This window comes from Notolepis coatsorum, assembly GCF_963971535.1.
Source record: "Notolepis coatsorum genome assembly, chromosome: 14".
Classification (NCBI taxonomy): Eukaryota; Metazoa; Chordata; class Actinopteri; order Aulopiformes; family Paralepididae; genus Notolepis; species Notolepis coatsorum.
This window is the reverse complement of record NC_140178.1, coordinates 106,866,396-106,883,559: the sequence shown is the minus strand read 5'-3', so window position 1 is coordinate 106,883,559 and position 17,164 is coordinate 106,866,396. Positions and strand designations below refer to the sequence as shown.

General features: G+C 40.5%; 1 long non-coding RNA gene across 1 annotated transcript; it reads left to right on the top strand.

The window, feature by feature from the left end:
* The first annotated feature begins 8,162 nt into the window (after positions 1–8,162).
* LOC311240343 lies at positions 8,163–14,880 on the top strand. The gene is made up of 7 exons (XR_014620487.1): positions 8,163–8,409; positions 8,903–9,125; positions 9,239–9,462; positions 9,728–9,854; positions 9,937–10,156; positions 11,712–11,842; positions 13,296–14,880. It is a non-coding gene; the product is annotated as an uncharacterized lncRNA (long non-coding RNA).
* Positions 14,881–17,164: the final 2,284 nt, after the last annotated feature.

The window sequence follows — 17,164 nt, the reverse complement described above, 5'->3', positions numbered from 1 at the left end:
AACCAAGCGCTATTGACCAATCACAATCAAGCATTTTGGCGAATGTTAAAACGCCATGTAATAAATGTTCTTATTGTCTACTCTAGTTCATTGACTCAGTTCTTAAGGGCGAACACCAGGCAACAGTTTTTAATTGTAATTGCTGTACTTTGTGGCTCTAAATTTTTTATTTAGGTTGGTAATGTTTATAAACACTCACTGTAGTAAGACAGCTAATTTCCATCTGATAGAATGTCTGTGAATAAACGCCACATTTTTAAGATAAAAAGGATCACGGATTGGAACTTTATTGTGATATGCTTGTGCCTTGGGTATGAAGAAAATCAAAGAAGTGTGGTTTATTGTTGATACTGCGTGCAACCCCAGTCTGATTTCAATAACGCACGCATAATTAAACATCATAAATATTTGAAACATTTGAAACCTTCAAAAACGTGAACCAGTGATTTCCGATACATTTTATTTAAACGAGAAAACCGTTGTTTAACCTTAGTTTAAACAACGGTTTTCTCGTTTAAATAAAATGTATCGGAAATCACTGGTTCATGTTTTTGAAGGTTTCAAATGTTTCAAATATTTATGATGTTTAATTAATAAAATTATAATAAATGGCTTTCTCGTTACTGTAGGTTAAAGGTTAAAAGTCAACCTATCAAAATACAACGACCGCAAAAAGGTTAACTATAAAAATAGGTTGCGCCCACAAATATGCCTTTGCTCACAGAACTTGTCTTCAATACATGCAACATGGCCCACATCCAAGTGACCCTTTTCCGTGAACTTCGCACAGTACGAATTCGGGAGATGGATGTCACCATAGACAATTTGGAGAGGATATTTAAGGTTAGTACACATTACAACCGACTAGAGGGTATGTATTATACAGCTACAGGAAATAATATGCCTATACTATTTCTTGTCAGGGCCTGGGGTGATTGTGAGCCATGCAGTAGGCTTTTTTTATCGAATTAATTCGAGACTTTATAGTTAATTAATCGAAAGTAATAACATTTTAAGCGCATATCAATATTTGATGCGAAAAGCAACATTTTTCAATTCAAATTAATTTTGGTATATGATGAGTGAATCAATGAATATACAAAACCTATTCTCCCTGGCCTTACCGTGTTCTACCTGTTTTTATTACATTAATTGTTTTACTGTGTTGTATTATTTTGTTTTTTATCGACATGCCTTTGAAGCACGCTGCCTGGAAATGTGCTATATAAATAAAATTGACTTGACTATTTATGCAGCAAAATCCTCGTAGCTACTACACAGACCAACAGATCAATGCAATTTTTAACAAAGTGCAGCAATTATAATATAGCGCAAAGGACCTTTTGTAAACTCGAGCACTTTCGAGGTACAAGTAAAACGCAGTACTTTCAAGTACATTCCAGAACAGTTGACCAATGGGGGGAAATCACTCTCAATTTCTCTTTTTATTTTTATTTTTATAAACCAGACAGTGTAAGAAACTGCACACTGAAAAAGTGAGATGCAGGTGAAATATCCTCTCCCCTCCCCCCTCCTCTCCTCTGGCCTTTGATGTTCAACCCTAGAGACGGAAAGTCTGGCTGACTGCTGCATGCCCTCGCTTTGACCCTGACCTGTACGCGACGAAAGCTCTGAAGATTTTGGACAGAAAATATAGTCGGCATCACCACTGTAATATTCTCCACAAATACAAATTACTAAGCATTGATAATTTAATTATCTTCTCATACATTCGTCTGGTTCATAAAATAATTAATAATCCATTGAAACATTTTGTCCTATCGTGTTCTGAGCTGAGAACAAGGGCTTCGATCTGCATCAAGACTGCATTGGTGCAGATTTACAAATCACAACCTTTATTTAATGATAATGGTTAATATTTTGATCAAAGGTCTGTATTGTACTGGTATTTACACTTAAAGTAGAAAAACAATCTGTAAAATAATAGTGAATTTCCTGTGAAAAAACTATTCTGCCCAGAGATGCATGAATCCCCTCCCCCCTCCTCTCCTGTCTGGCCTTTGATCACATAGTCTCTGCCACATGCAGCTACCACTCAGGAAGGGCTATCATATCAAAATATCATCTACAGACATAGATCTTTAAAATAATTATATGTAAGTTTCGTCACTTTGAGTGCATGGTACCCCCATTCGGTGCCTCATAGTCCTCCACCTGTCTGCCCTGTATACTTATAACCATAACCCTGTATGTACTCATTCATGATAATTTAAAGGTCTTGTCATCATTATATTTGCAGCTGACGCCATCCAGCATCTACCTCATATCTGATGATGGCGTTGTGTTGCTGCCCGGCTAAATGGGCTTCATTATGGGGGGCTATGGAGAGGAGAGGAGATATGAGGTCCATGGGGACGAAGCCCCTACCCAATCCTTGCCACCACCTGCACATGTAGCAGTGCCACCGCCACCACAACTACCTTTTCAATTTAGTGCAAGGCCTGTGGCTTCCGCTGGCCGTCCAGGACCTGCACCCCAAGCGAGGGTTCTTTCAAGGTTTGTTCCAACCTAAACCAAATGTTTGGGGGGGGGGGTTGAGCCAAACATACATTATTACAATGCATGCACTGAGGGCAACCTTATAGAATTATTCTTGAAAACATAGAAACATTGTAAAAGGCTGAATGACATAAACAATCTCGTATCTCTCTATCTTTCTCTCCATCTCTGTTTGTCTCTCTCAAAAGGAGCATCTCAGTAGGGAGGGTGGAGGGTGGACTCCTTGTTTGTGGAGACACCCTCTATGTTCAATTTGATGAGCGAGAGGCAAATGTGGCCACTATGGCCCTAAAGGTCCAGCAGGACCTGGGGGCAGAGGAGGAGGTGGTCCTCTGTGATGGACAGGGCAACCGCATGGTGGAAGGGCCCGGGACAACTGGTATGTTGTAAAAACTTAATTCCTATACTATAGGGTATGGTAAACACTTAAAGGGTATGGCAACACTTTTTTTTGTTTTAAAGGTTATTATGTAGGGATCATTTAATATAGCCTGGCTGGCAGGAAGGGGTCCCTCTCTCTGTGGTCTTTCCCAAGATTTCTTCCCTTTATAAATGTTTTCTTCATTATGTGAATAAAGGGTGTTAGATCTGTGTTGTGCCTTTTATCAGAACCACATTAACCTTAAAAAATAATCTGTTAAAATTGACAAAAAGTACTGCACTTTAATTTTCTATTTTAACTCTATTATCTTCTCTTTAGGCGTAGCTTTTTGGAGGCAAAACGCCCGCAAAATAGTTGCCCTCCATCACAGCTCCCACAAGGAGCTGTTACAGAGCAGGAAGAGGAAGAGCACAAGGTAAAGCATGGTGTTTATCTAAGCCTCAACCTGTTTTTGAATGCAAGACTCAGTTCTTTCACCACAATAGGCTCTGAAGAGTGACATTTAAATACACAAAAATAGTCTCATGTGTAATTTCAAGTCACTGAGCCCTTTTGAACACCACCTTACTAAGCGATGACGCAAGCAGCCCCCCCCCCCCCCCCCCCGCTAACACTGCCAATTGTGTTAGTAGGGATGACTGACAGCTGAATTCGATCCCAGAGTCTCTGCGGTGGTAGGAGAGTGCTTAGTCCACTGAGCTACCCAGCCGCCCAGACTTGCTTGAATTTTGGCAAGTGAAGCCAAGACTACATTGTCTCGCCTCACTTTTTGTATTTTTGTATACCCCCCCCAGTCGCATAGATGACGGAGCCCTGGAGAAGGTCCAGGAGCTGGTGCTGGCAGCAGGAGAGCTGCCAGCGATCAGGGACGCCCTGCGGGACCTGGGCCAGTACGCCCGGGCCAACAAGGTCAGCACACTGGCCCTGACAGACGATCAGGTGTCCAGTGTGCAGCTCACCTTCCAATGTATTATTTGCAGAGGCTAGTAACTTACCTTGATTCTCTACTAACAAACCATATTCAGACGTTTTAAATTGAAGTAATAATTGCATTACCCTCTTCAAACTGGCCAGTCCCATTAGTGGGTTCATCATTACAAATGCACACTGCTCTGACAAGCTTTGTTTAAAGCCATGCGTGTTTGGTGTAAAGCTGCAGCCATAAAACAATGGCATTTTGGCTTTGAATATTTTACTGTGATGTGGCTTAAATGAAACTGCAACCAGCACTATATGCATGCAACACTATATGCATGTGACATTGTCCTACAATATGGAACAAGTGGTTTATAAAACTGGAGATACATAGGGATACAATGGAAATGCATGGGGAAATTGAGTTTAAGGGGTTATCCTCATATTCAAATGGAAATACCTACTGACTTTAGTCATAGAATTGTTATTATTACCATTATCATTACATAGCCTACTAATATAATAATTATATGATCTAAAATTGTTCTAATACATTTTTTTTATCTTGCAGATGTGATGGTGAACCCCGTCGTGGCACCATGCTGCCGAAGCCTCGTCGGGTGCCGGGTCTGTATGGCCCAATGGACGGCGAACACGCCGTATTGCCCTAAATGTAGGGATGGAACCTTCCCTGACAGAATGTTTGAGCTGACGGGGATGGAGGACGTCGTCAATGTGTTCAAGGACACAATACGGCATTAAATCAGCCAGGAAGGTTCCATCCCTGCATTTTTGTTTTTATTTTTTATTGATATTTTTCCCCCCTCCTTTTTCCTCAGTTTTTTTCCCATCCCAATGTTAGTCGTTATGCCAATTCCCAATCCCCTTCCTGGTCGCTGCACACTTACCCCCCACAGTGGGTCTGGGAGAGTGGAGGCTATCACGTGATTCCTCCGACAAACGTGTAGCCAATGAACCGCTTCTTTTCACCTGGCAGCGCGGACTCTCACTGAGAGGGTGTAACGTGTGGAAGGATCACACTACCCCCCTTAGATCCTATCCTCGCTGAGCAGGCACCCCGACCAAACTGTAGGAGTCGCTGTTTTAGGTTTTTCTAATTTTTTTATATTCACCCTCTTATTTATTTTTTAGTACAGAGGGGTGTACAGGTATATTCCAAGTTAAGAGGTTTGATAGTTGCTGGGTCACCTCTTTCCAGAATATCTTAACTGGTGGGCAGTCCCAGTACATGTGCATAAATGTCCCCTCGTCCCCATTTGTACATAAGGAGCATTTAGAGTCTTGTATAAGACCCATTTTTTTCAGTCTTATAGGAGTCAAGTATGTCCTGTGAATATAGTTAAGATTGATTTGTTGATGGTCCGGGTTCCTTGATGTGAATCGAATATTTGCCCATGCTGCTTGCCAATCAAAGTCGCTTTCCAGGTCTGGTATATCCCTCCTCCAGACAGAGTCTAGTTGGAGGGTTTCATACGAGGACGTTAGTAATTGATGATGAAAATCTGAAACAAAACCACTCGATGTCTCTCTTTCATAGAAGAATTTGTGGTATCTGTGGTGTTCAATTGGTATGTCTAATGACACACCGTGAGACTTCAAACATAGCCGTAACTGTATGTAAAAAAGCCATGTGGACTTGGTGAGATTAAATTTTTTGCATATTTCTCCATAACTACACAAACCCTGTTTGTTAAAAATATCCCCTAATGAGTGTATGCCTTGCTCTTCCCATATAGGGAATCTTATGGGTCGTTTTTCAATCAAGAGTGCATTGTTATTGAATAAGGGAGTATGATTGTGCCATTTATGTGGGTTAGGATATTTTTTGTGTGTTTCGCGCCATGTCCGGATCGCATGAGTGATTATGGGGCCAAATTTCCGTTCGCATTGCTTAATTGGTAATTTGGTGTATACTATGCCCTTCAGCTTATGTGGAGCTACTATATTTTCTTCTAAATTTCTCCATGATACTAATGCTTGGGGATCAAACCATGTTGTTAGTGGTCTTAAAGTGTACGCCTTAAAGTAGTGGTAGAAATCTGGAAATGCCATACCTCCGTCTGCTTTGTTTCTCTGTGCGGTGGATCTTTTTATACGTGGTGGTTTGTTATTCCAAATAAATTTGTATGTGGAGGATATTCACCCTCTTTATAGTGTTTTTGCCATTGAGTGTTTTTGCCATTTGCCAATATTCAATAAATTGTTCAAATTTACATGTATTCTCTTCATTCTCTTCAAATGTTTTCATTATGACAGATCACTCTAAGTGTTTTCCAATGCAAAAAAGTCAGATCTTGGTGACACTACCTGAAAATTCTCAAGACAGCATTATACACTATTTGCACAGCCATTTGAAATCTACAGTTACACATTACTGTACACATTGTAATATTCCCTCCTTGTTTTTTTTGTATTTTATTTTTGTATTATTTTTTAAACAAACATAAACAAAACATGACAACACACGATAAGATATACAAGCATTATTTGTCAGTGCACATCCAATGAAATCACATTTTAGTTAATTGTCTTATATAGGATATACCCTTAATACCTGTTATCTAAAAACCTACACACATATGCTCCAGCTCGTACCCCCCCCCTTCCGGACCCCCCATTGGACAATCCATCCATTTTCCATCGCTCCTAACCAGACATTACCATTATATGCTAGCTTTTATTTTCTCCACCACTTCTAACCACAATGTCATTTTGGATTCATTGAGACCCAAAATTCTTGCTGTAGATATTTCTTGATAGATCACATCGAGATATGTAATAATCCAGACCTTTCGGCAATTTTTTTCCGGTTGGAACCATCGTGATGCTATCAGCTTTTTAGCCACTGTGATACCCGATAAAACCAATCTCTTTAGCTGTGGATGTACTGCCCACTCAAAAACATCATTCAGCAGTAGTACATTTTTTGCATATTTCTCCATAACTACACAAACCCTGTTTGTTAAAAATATCCCCTAATGAGTGTATGCCTTGCTCTTCCCATATAGGGAATCTGTTTTGTGTGTTATGGGGTTTAATGGATTGTACAGTAGGTGGCGGTATGCGCCTTTTGTGGTCGCGATCTAGGCAAAATCTGCATATGGCTCGCTGATAACAAACTATCATTACACATGGGCAAAACAGAGTCCATTCTCTTCGGTTCAAATAACAAACTCAGCAAGACCGACGGATTCTCAGTTACAGTGGGTGACAATATTGTCACAAGGAAAGACGAAATTACCTACCTGGGTTCCATCCTAGAGGCAAATCTTTCCTGTGACAAAATGGCATCCAATGTAATAAAAAAAGTCAACCAACGAACTAGATTCTTGTACCGGATCTCCTCTCTGGTAAACAAGAATACCCTGAAGACTCTGGCAGGAGCACTCATTCAAGGGTACTATGACTATGCGTGCACCTCATGGTACCAAAGCACCTCAAAGGCGCTTAAAACAAAATTACAAACATCACAAAACAAACTGGTCAGACTACTACTTGACCTGAACCCCAGAACCCACCTCACCCCTGCCCACTTTGCCAACCTAGGATGGCTTAGAGTAGACGACAGAGTACAGCAACTTGCAATGGGCCTGGTCTACAAGATACACTATACGACCGGGGTGCCCATGTACATGTCAAAATACTTCCCAAAGGTCAGTGAATACCACAACCACTACACCAGAGGAAGCTCAACAAATCATGTTAAACCCAGATTCGGCTCAAACAAGGGACTAAACACGTTTCGCAATTATGCCACAACAATGTGGAACGCCCTACCCAAAGCTGTAAAGGAATGTGAATCCCTGCCCACATTCAAAACCGCCCTTAAAGAGCACCTACGGGAGGCTGCAATTCGAAACTGGCCACCGTAAATGCCCAAAACCCCCACCACCTCCTAATAGACAGTCTCCTCCCCACCGCATGTATATATTCCCTCCCCGCCGTATGTATATTTCCCTCCCACCCACCCACCCCCTCCTAATGTACAGTCCCCTCCCCATCATATGTATATACTCTGTCAGGATCTAGGGGTAACAGTACTGTATATTTGAATACCGCCTATGTCACAAATGTATCAGTACTAAATACCTATATGTCCCTATGCCATAAATGTCATGTATGTTGTGTATGTCATAAATGTCTATATGAATTGAAAATGGGGGACCCTGATGGAAACAAGACAAACGTCTTTCTCAGGTCTGCATCCCCTTAACAATTGTATGTATTGAGCCGTACTGTATTGTACCCATTCTGCAATCTGTTAAATAAAGTTTTCATTCATTCATCTGCCATTAATTTATTGAAGAAGAAGAGAAGAAGGTTGTATCAACCCAGACGGCTGTGATCGAAACCACTGTCAAGAGTTCAGTTTTATGTTATTATTTAAATAATATCTGATTGTGAAACGCTGTGCGTGGGGTACCTGTAATTCGGAGTATATTTCATTCCTTTCCCGGAGCCCATACGAAAACTAGAGAAGTGCAAGCGGTGGGTGGATTGTGTTGTGTCGTCGCCCACATAAACAACTGAATGTGAAGACCATTACCAATGACACTTATGTTTGCTCAAAGGTAAGGTACATTCATAAAGACATAATATTTGACGGCATGTATTAGAAACATAGACCAAACTATTAGTTTGCTAACGTTTGACTTTGACTGCGAACTAACGTTAGCTATCGTATATCCAGCCCAGTTAGTCAACGTTAGCATCTAGCTAACGTTAGCTGCCAACGTGTTTGCTGTTTGATTGATTGATAAGTTTATTAACAGATTGCAGAATGGGTACAGTACAGTACAGCTCAATACATACAATTGTTAAGAGGATGCAGACCTGAGAAAGACTTTCGTCTTGTTTACATCAGGCTCCCCTCCCCCATTTTGTGGCTTTCATTGCTAGCCACAGACTAGCTAGCAGCTAACGTTACTAATGAATAGACAATATACTAGCCTAGGTTTACCCTGCATTCTGTTAAATGGCTGCTGTGAAAAGGATCTATAAATAATACTGTTTGCTAATATAAAGGACAATCAAATCTAATCAATGGACTCTTTTGCTCAACAGGTGCCATAGCTGTGGAGTGTGATGACGACGTTACAAGCATAGCTCAGCCTTTTTCATTGTTGTGCGACGAATCGAACAACAGAAACAACGACAAATAATTTGTCATTCTTGCAAGAATCTACGATGAGTCCAATCTGGAGGTGATGACGAAGTTCCTAGACATGCCCATATGCAATGTGGGTAATGCTGAGAACTTATATGCGAAGATATCCCAAGTATTGAGGTAAGATAATTTCACTGTCTACCTAGTTTGCATTTAATTGTAACAGCTAATATTAGAGCATAGCAGCTTTTGTCAGGTTGTTTTATGGGCATATCTTTATTTTTTTCCAATAGCAAAAGAGGAATTCCATGGGAGAACCTTGTTGCCTTCAACTCCGACAACGCCAGTGTCATGAAAGGCCGGTACAATTCTGTTATTAGCAGAGTAAGGGGAAGCCAGCCTAATGTCCAGGACCTGGGCTGCATTTGCCACCTTGCCCAGCTTGCCACTGGTTGTGGAATCAAAGCAGCCAAGTGGCGAGCATTTTGGCCGGGATACACAACCACTTTGACCAAAGGTAAAAACTACAATTTCTCTCCTCTTGCCTGTACCCCCATCTCTCCCTTATGCCCCCCCCCCACACACACACACACTCATAACTAATCCCATATATTATTATTAGTAGCCTACACCATGAGCAGACCTACAAAATATAAACTAGAACAAGGAGGGCTGCAGCGTTCTTGTAGTGTGCCTCCAGTGTTTAGATGAAGAGTGTATATATATGAAGAGTGCCTGGAACTTCTTTGTTTTTTACCTACAAAATATGTTCTTGTTTTCAGTGCAAAGAGGGGTGAGCTCTTCAAGGAGTTTCAGGAGTTTACAGAGTCAGATAACTACTGCACTATCAGATGGCTCAGTCTGCACACATGCATACTGAGAGTACTCAACCAGTGGGAGGCTTTGAAGGTAAGATTGTAATACTAAACTCCACTCCGCCGATATCTCCATGTATTATGGTATGTTTCCATTGATTATTTTCTCCATATAGGCATACTTCAACAGCAATGAGGACGTGGTATGTGTCGGCTGATCAGGCAGTTTTTGGCCTTCCTCATACCACCCATGTCCATCATGGGTGTGCCTCTCAAGGAGGTGCAATATGGAGAGGGACATCAGCTGGCAGATGAAGCGCTCTTCATTGGAGAACAGACACGTGCATTCATCGAACAGGCAGACATCCCTGTCTCAGCCAGGAAGAAAATCTTTCAGTGAGTATATTATTATTATTGATTGATTGAATTGATTGAAAAGTTTATTAACAGATTGCAGAATGGGTACAGTACAGTACATCTCAATACATACAATTGTTAAGGGGATGCAGACCAGAGAAAGACTTTCGTCTTGTTTCCACCAGGGTCCCCCATTTTCAATTCATCATAACATATATGACATACATGACATACAGATAGACAGTACTGCTACATCTATACATTTATGACATATCAGATTTGCAAATACAGTACTGTTTGTGATACAAAAGTGTCCAGAAAAGGAGTGTATATACATTTGGCGTAGAAACTGTACATTGGAGGAGGTTGGTGGGGTGGGGTTGGGTGGGTTGGGTGAGGGCTGTACATTGGAGGTGGGGGGGGGGGGGGGGTTGGGTAGGGGACACACACACATTTTACACTGTACATTGGAATATTGACAAAGCCTTACTTGGTCATTTACTGTACAACTAGGTTAGGACATTTGTAGGGGCCAGTTTCGAATTGCAGTCTCACGTAGGTGTTTTTTGAGAGTGTTTTTGAAGGTGGGTAGTGATTCACATTCCTTTACAGCTTTAGGCAGGGCGTTCCACATTGATGTGGCATAATTGCGAAACGTGTTTAGTCCCTTGTTTGAGCCGAATCTGGGTTTTACATGATTTGTGGAGCTCCCTCTGGTGTTGTGATCGTGGTATTCACTGACCTTTGGGAAGTATTTTGACATGTACATGGGTACCTTGGTCGCGTAGTGTATCTTGTAGACCAGGCCCATTGCAAGTTGCTGTACTCTGTCGTCTACTCTAAGCCATCCTAGGTTGTCAAAGTGGGCAGGGGTGAGGTGGGTTCTAGGAGTCAGGTCAAGTAGTAGTCTGACTAGCTTGTTTTGAGATGTTTGTAATTTGTTTTTTAGTGCCTTTGAGGTGCTTTGGTACCATGAGGTGCAAGCATAGTCGTAGTACCCTTGAATGAGTGCTCCTGCTAGAGTCTTCAGGGTATTCTTGTTTACCAGAGAGGAGATCCGGTACAAGAATCGCGTTCGTTGGTTGACTTTTTTTATTACATTGGATGCCATTTTGTCACAGGAAAGATTAGCCTCTAGGATGGAACCCAGGTAGGTAATTTCATCTTTCCTTGTGATAATATTGTCACCCACTGTAACCGAGAAGCCGTCGGTCTTGCTGAGTTTGTTATTTGAGCCGAAGAGAATGGACTCTGTTTTGCCCATGTGTAATGATAGTTTGTTGTCGGCGAGCCATATGCAGATTTTGCCTAGTTCCGAGCTGAGGGCTTTTTCAACCTGTAACTTGTTCTTGTCAGAGACCAGCAGGGCTGAGTCGTCCGCAAACAGGAACAAGTTGCAGTCACAAGCTGACGACATGTCATTTGCATAAATTAGGAATAGTAGCGGTCCTAGTATGCTTCCTTGTGGAACACCACAGCTCACTGTGAGGGGGGGGGATAGGGTACCGTTTATTGTAGTTATGATCTCAACTTGAGAAGTCTGTTGTGTGCCCTGAAATGACACTAATGAATATGATTTGTTTTACTGTTTTAGAACTGTAAGAAGAGCCTTCTATGAAGCACTTATACGAAAGATGATCGCCTGCTTTCCAATTGACTCCCAACTCCTGAAGGACCTGACAGTGCTAGACCCTGCATCGCGGCTTGACATAACTCCAATGACAGGTATAGAAACAGTTTAAGATAACTTCTGTGGCTCCTCACAACAGCACAACATGCACTGAGCTGTGCATAGCCTGGTAGATGGTGCCATCTAGTGGCGATCAAAATGCTTGATTGTGATTGGTCAATAGCGCTCTGTTACCCGTATCAGCGGTCATTATTGCGCGTTGCCCATGCCAGCGGTCAGTTATCGAGAAATAATTGACCGCTGCTATGGGCAACCGAGCGCTATTGACCAATCACAATCAGGGGTGCAGTCGTGCACACGCGCGGTTACACGCCGTGTTATTAGATCACTGAGGCAGAACTAAGTATGCGCGATCGCGCACGGATGTGTACTTGCGTGTACGCGCACACAAACATGCGCTGTATCCATTCGTTGTGACTAGTACCCGGCCGGCGGCCACCGTTTTACATAACAAAAAGCGCAGGTAGACTAGGTGTCTGGGTGTTGGCTATCTGAATGCATCTCCCCCTTCATTCTGTGTGATGGCAGTGGAGGTGAATACTAATGTGGCTCGGAATTCGTGATGGGGGTCTACCTGCTTATGATTGAATCAAGCGTCTGCCGTGCTGCGCGCCAGCTTTCCAATTGCTCTCGCGCGCGCACATTCACACAAATAGAGAGCAAGAAGAGCGTGTATGATAGAAAGATTGCACTTGCGTATATGCGCTTGTGTGTGCGTGTGTCTGTGTGTATAACTGCGCGCGCGAGTGGGTGTGAGCGCACCACAAGGTTCATCACCAAACCTCCCTGGCTGTGCACTAGGAGTCATGCACATTGCACACACACACTTCAAGTAAACACAAGTTGTCTGATTATTTTAAGTTTGCTTTTGTGTTTGTGTGTAAAACAATTTCTTTAATTGAATTAACTTAAACTAAAAGTAAATACAAACTAAATTAACAATGTAAGTTACATTGTTAATTTAGTTTGTATTTACTTCTAGTTTAAGTTAATTCAATGAAACTAAATTAACAATGTAACTTACATTGTTAATTTAGTTTGTATTTACTTTTCTAGTTTAAGTTGATTCAATTAAAGAAATTGTAACTACCGGTATTGCATTTAAAACATTGTTTGTTTTTCAACCATATCTGTTGACAATATAATTTCTTTATATATTGAAGGCTACATCCTGCTACCTTTTTCAGCTTCTCTATTTAAAAAAAAAAAAAATCTGTTCTGTGCGCATGCACGTACCCCCGCGCGCGTGCGCATGCACGTACCCGCGTGCACGTGGCGTGGCGTGTTACCAGTTCCCATATTACGACTGCACCACTGATCACAATCAAGCATTTTGGCGAATGTGAAAACGCCATGTAATAACCCTTTTTTAAAGACGGGTAGATATTAGCAACAGTTTCCAGTTAGAATAGAATTATAATTTCCAGTTGAAGACAGCAAGATACTTTGACTGTATTGTATAATGTATTGTATGGTTTTGTTTTACAGTGAGAAGGCTAGGAGCCCTGTTCCCTCAGTTGAGTTTCGATCAGAATCTGCTGTCACAGGAACTCGCCGTATACCAGACCGAGCAGCTCCCCCAAGAAGACAGAATCGACAGATTTTGGGGCCTTCTAGGCAAGGACTTGAAGTTCAGTGAGCTGGCGAGACTTATGAAGGCTCTGTTATGCATTCCACACAGCAATGCCAGCTCTGAAAGGGTATTCAGTATGGTGAAGAAGATTGTCACAGAAAACAGACTGGCATTGGACAACAGTACTGTTTGTGCTTTACTGTCATGCAAGATCAATCACACTGGTCCAGTTCACAAATACACTCCTTCTCAGAAGGTGTTGAAAAATGCGAAGTCTGCAACGTATATCTACAACAGGTCCCTGGCTGATGCAAGAGCCCCCGCGCATGAAGTATCAGTCTAATTAGATTAGATTAAAATGTATTGTCATTATACAGTACAACGAAGACATTTGGCATCCAACCAGAGTGCAAATGTAACAGTAAAGTGCAATAGTAATATTTGCATTTTTTTACTTTCTATTGAGGACCTCGTAAAGTTCAAAGTCAATTATGTTCTGCAGCCATATCTGGTTAATTTATGTAAATTCATGTTATTGTTATGGTGTTTTTGCTATTGAAAGTATGTGCAATGTTGAATAAATTGTTCATTACTAGGGAGAATAAATACATGAGATCTCCCTAGAATTGGGAGAGTATCTTCCAAAGACATACAGCACAGTGGAAACTCAGTCTTTAGACCAAATAGCCTAAATTATGAAATTTCTGAGGAAAAAGAAAGCACATTTGGGTGAGTGATGCCATAATTATGTGGCATAATAATAATAATAATTGACAGTGCAACACCTGCTGGTCAGTTTCTGTAAGTATAGTTTTAGATTGTATGTTTTTCCACACTTTACTGTAGTGTACGTGTATTTACACAGTTAACAAAGTCCATGTAATATTTTACTGCACGTTAGAATACACAGAAGTAACGATGGACGTGTACAAATTGCGCATAGAAATTAGGCATATGTATTGCACTGATGAAATACCGGAGGCTATACTAATGCGCCAAAATACCTAGATTATAATGTATAGTTACGATTATTTTTCTGTTGATCAAATAAAAAGCCTGCCTACTGCAAATCAATATGATTTGTCGACCATGTCACGGCTTATTGTGGTCTGCATCCCCTTAACAATTGTGTGTATTGAGCTGTACTGTATTGTTTGTACCCATTCTGCAATCTGTTAATAAAGTTTTCAATCACACGGACAATAAATATAATGTCTAAATGAAATGCACAAAAAATGTATGTATCATAACGTTACCCTAGTATAGATCTGTATGAAACTCAGTCTTTAGACCAAATAGCCTACATTATGAAATTTCTGAGGAAAAAGAAAGCACATTTGGGTGAGTGATGCCATAATTATGTGGCATAATAATAATAATAATTGACAGTGCGACACCTGCTGGTCAGTTTCTGTAAGTAGTTTTAGATTGTATGTTTTTCCACACTTTACTGTAGTGTACGTGTATTTACACAGTTAACAAAGTCCATGTAATATTTTACTGCACGTTAGAATACACAGAAGTAACGATGGATGTGTACAAATTGCGCATAGAAATTAGGCATATGTATTGCACTGATGAAATACCGGAGGCTATACTAATGCGCCAAAATACCTAGATTATAATGTATAGTTACGATTATTTTTCTGTTGATCAAATAAAAAGCCTGCCTACTGCAAATCAATGTGATTTGTCGACCATGTCACGGCTTATTGTGGTCTGCATCACCTTAACAATTGTGTGTATTGAGCTGTACTGTTGTACCCATTCTGCAATCTGTTAATAAAGTTTTCAATCACACGGACAATAAATATAATGTCTAAATGAAATGCACAAAACAAAAAATGTATATCATAACGTTACCCTAGTATAGATCTGTATGCATGTATTTATTCATAACGTAACGTTATACATATTCGTTCACGTTAGATTGTGCATGGCTTTTACATTGAAAAATGTACTTGTCACGTGGTTCCGTTCTCCATTCTTCACATCAAAAACGAACTATCAAAACGTACACGGCCCCTACACGGCCCATTATTGACTCGTTTTTTTCATTTGATTCTGATACCAAAATACGAAAAACAGGTCCGTATTTCAGTTTTTCCCCGTTTTTTCGAGTTTGGTTTCAAACGGAAATAGGAAACACCTCGTATTTCCGTTTTTTTTTTTCGTTTTTCCTTTTGAAACGAAAAACGAACTATCAAAACGTACACGGACCAAAATCGGCCCATTATTTACTAATTTTTTTCATTTGTTTCTGACACCAAAATACGAAAAACAGCTCCGTATTTCAGTTTTCCCCCGTGTTTTCGCGTGGGAAAACACCTCGTATTTCCGTTTGAAACGAAAAACGAACTATCAAAACGTACACGGACCGAAATGCCATGTTGGCCTCAATATTAAAAAAAAAATTATATGAAAAGGTTATGAAATGAACAAGAATGTGATAAAATATGTAATAAAATTAAAAACGGAGCTCAACGCATACATTTGATCGTAGAAATCCGTTTGTTTCCCCAATATCAAGATGGCGGCGTTCTCGTGACGTCAGAGTGTCTTCGAGAATGCGACCGATGCACTTTCGCGTTACATCATGGGCTCGTGAGGGGGGGCGCTAAAATACCGGAAGTCACGTGTTTTTTATTTCACACAGTAAGTTAAATGGACATTTAAAAGGGAGACTAATCAGGTCCTTCTGTGTGTAATTAATTGCCTATATTTATTGTAACGTATAATATAGTATAGTGTATACGGTACGGACTATCATCTGCACCTTTGTTTTACACTGTTTATTTTCCTCATATTTCCCAATGGGAGATGTTGAGGTTTTCGGTCATATGGCTATGGTTTTCTACAACATTGAAATTGGGGTGAATATCAGACCTTCCCTTACAAATTGAAGGTTATCAACATTCTTTATGTTTTTCTGACGTGTAGATCCACGTGTCGTTATATCAATGTTAATCAATTCACAGCGCCACTGCAAAGGTCCTGCCCACTTAGGAGACCAGCACTGATTTACCCGATTGTAACGCGTTCATAATTCAAATACTTGTACTTTTATAGGCCTAATGCAAAATAACAGGAGTGCACTCTAGGCTGTTGAGTTCCCCATACTGTATGAACTTTTTGCCTATACTCAATTTATACCTATACTGCTTTCACTGTCTACAACTGCATACCTCAAACTATAGTCTACCCATATAACTTTGAATGCTAGCATGTACAACAATGCGGTAATAATGCTGTACACTGTATATCTATGTCCATTATATGTCTGAATATAGCCGCATTTAATAATTTCTATATACCCATGTATACATCTGCATATAACCCATATACAGTAACTATGATAGCATACACCATAATGCTATATATACCGTATACATATATTTACCCACATGTCTGTATATACCTGCATATAATCCTTTTTACATATCGATAGATACTATATCTGTACATAGCCCTTACCTACTCTTACTAGTTACGCTGGTGGCCAGTATGACTTACTGCCATAATGTCTTTATACCTGTAAGTCTACATACATCTGATTAGCACTATTACTCAGTAGTACTCATTTATACTCGCCTGTACATTGTATATTACTGCTACATTTGCACTCTGGTTAGATGCCAAACTTACTTGTGTACTTGTGCTAATTTGAGTAATCCAACAGCAGGTTAAAGACAGACCAATCAACATATGTATAAATCAGTGTACAATGTGTGAAGTGTGCAATTCATTCCAACATGCCACATATACTGAGTAAAGAGGAAGAGAG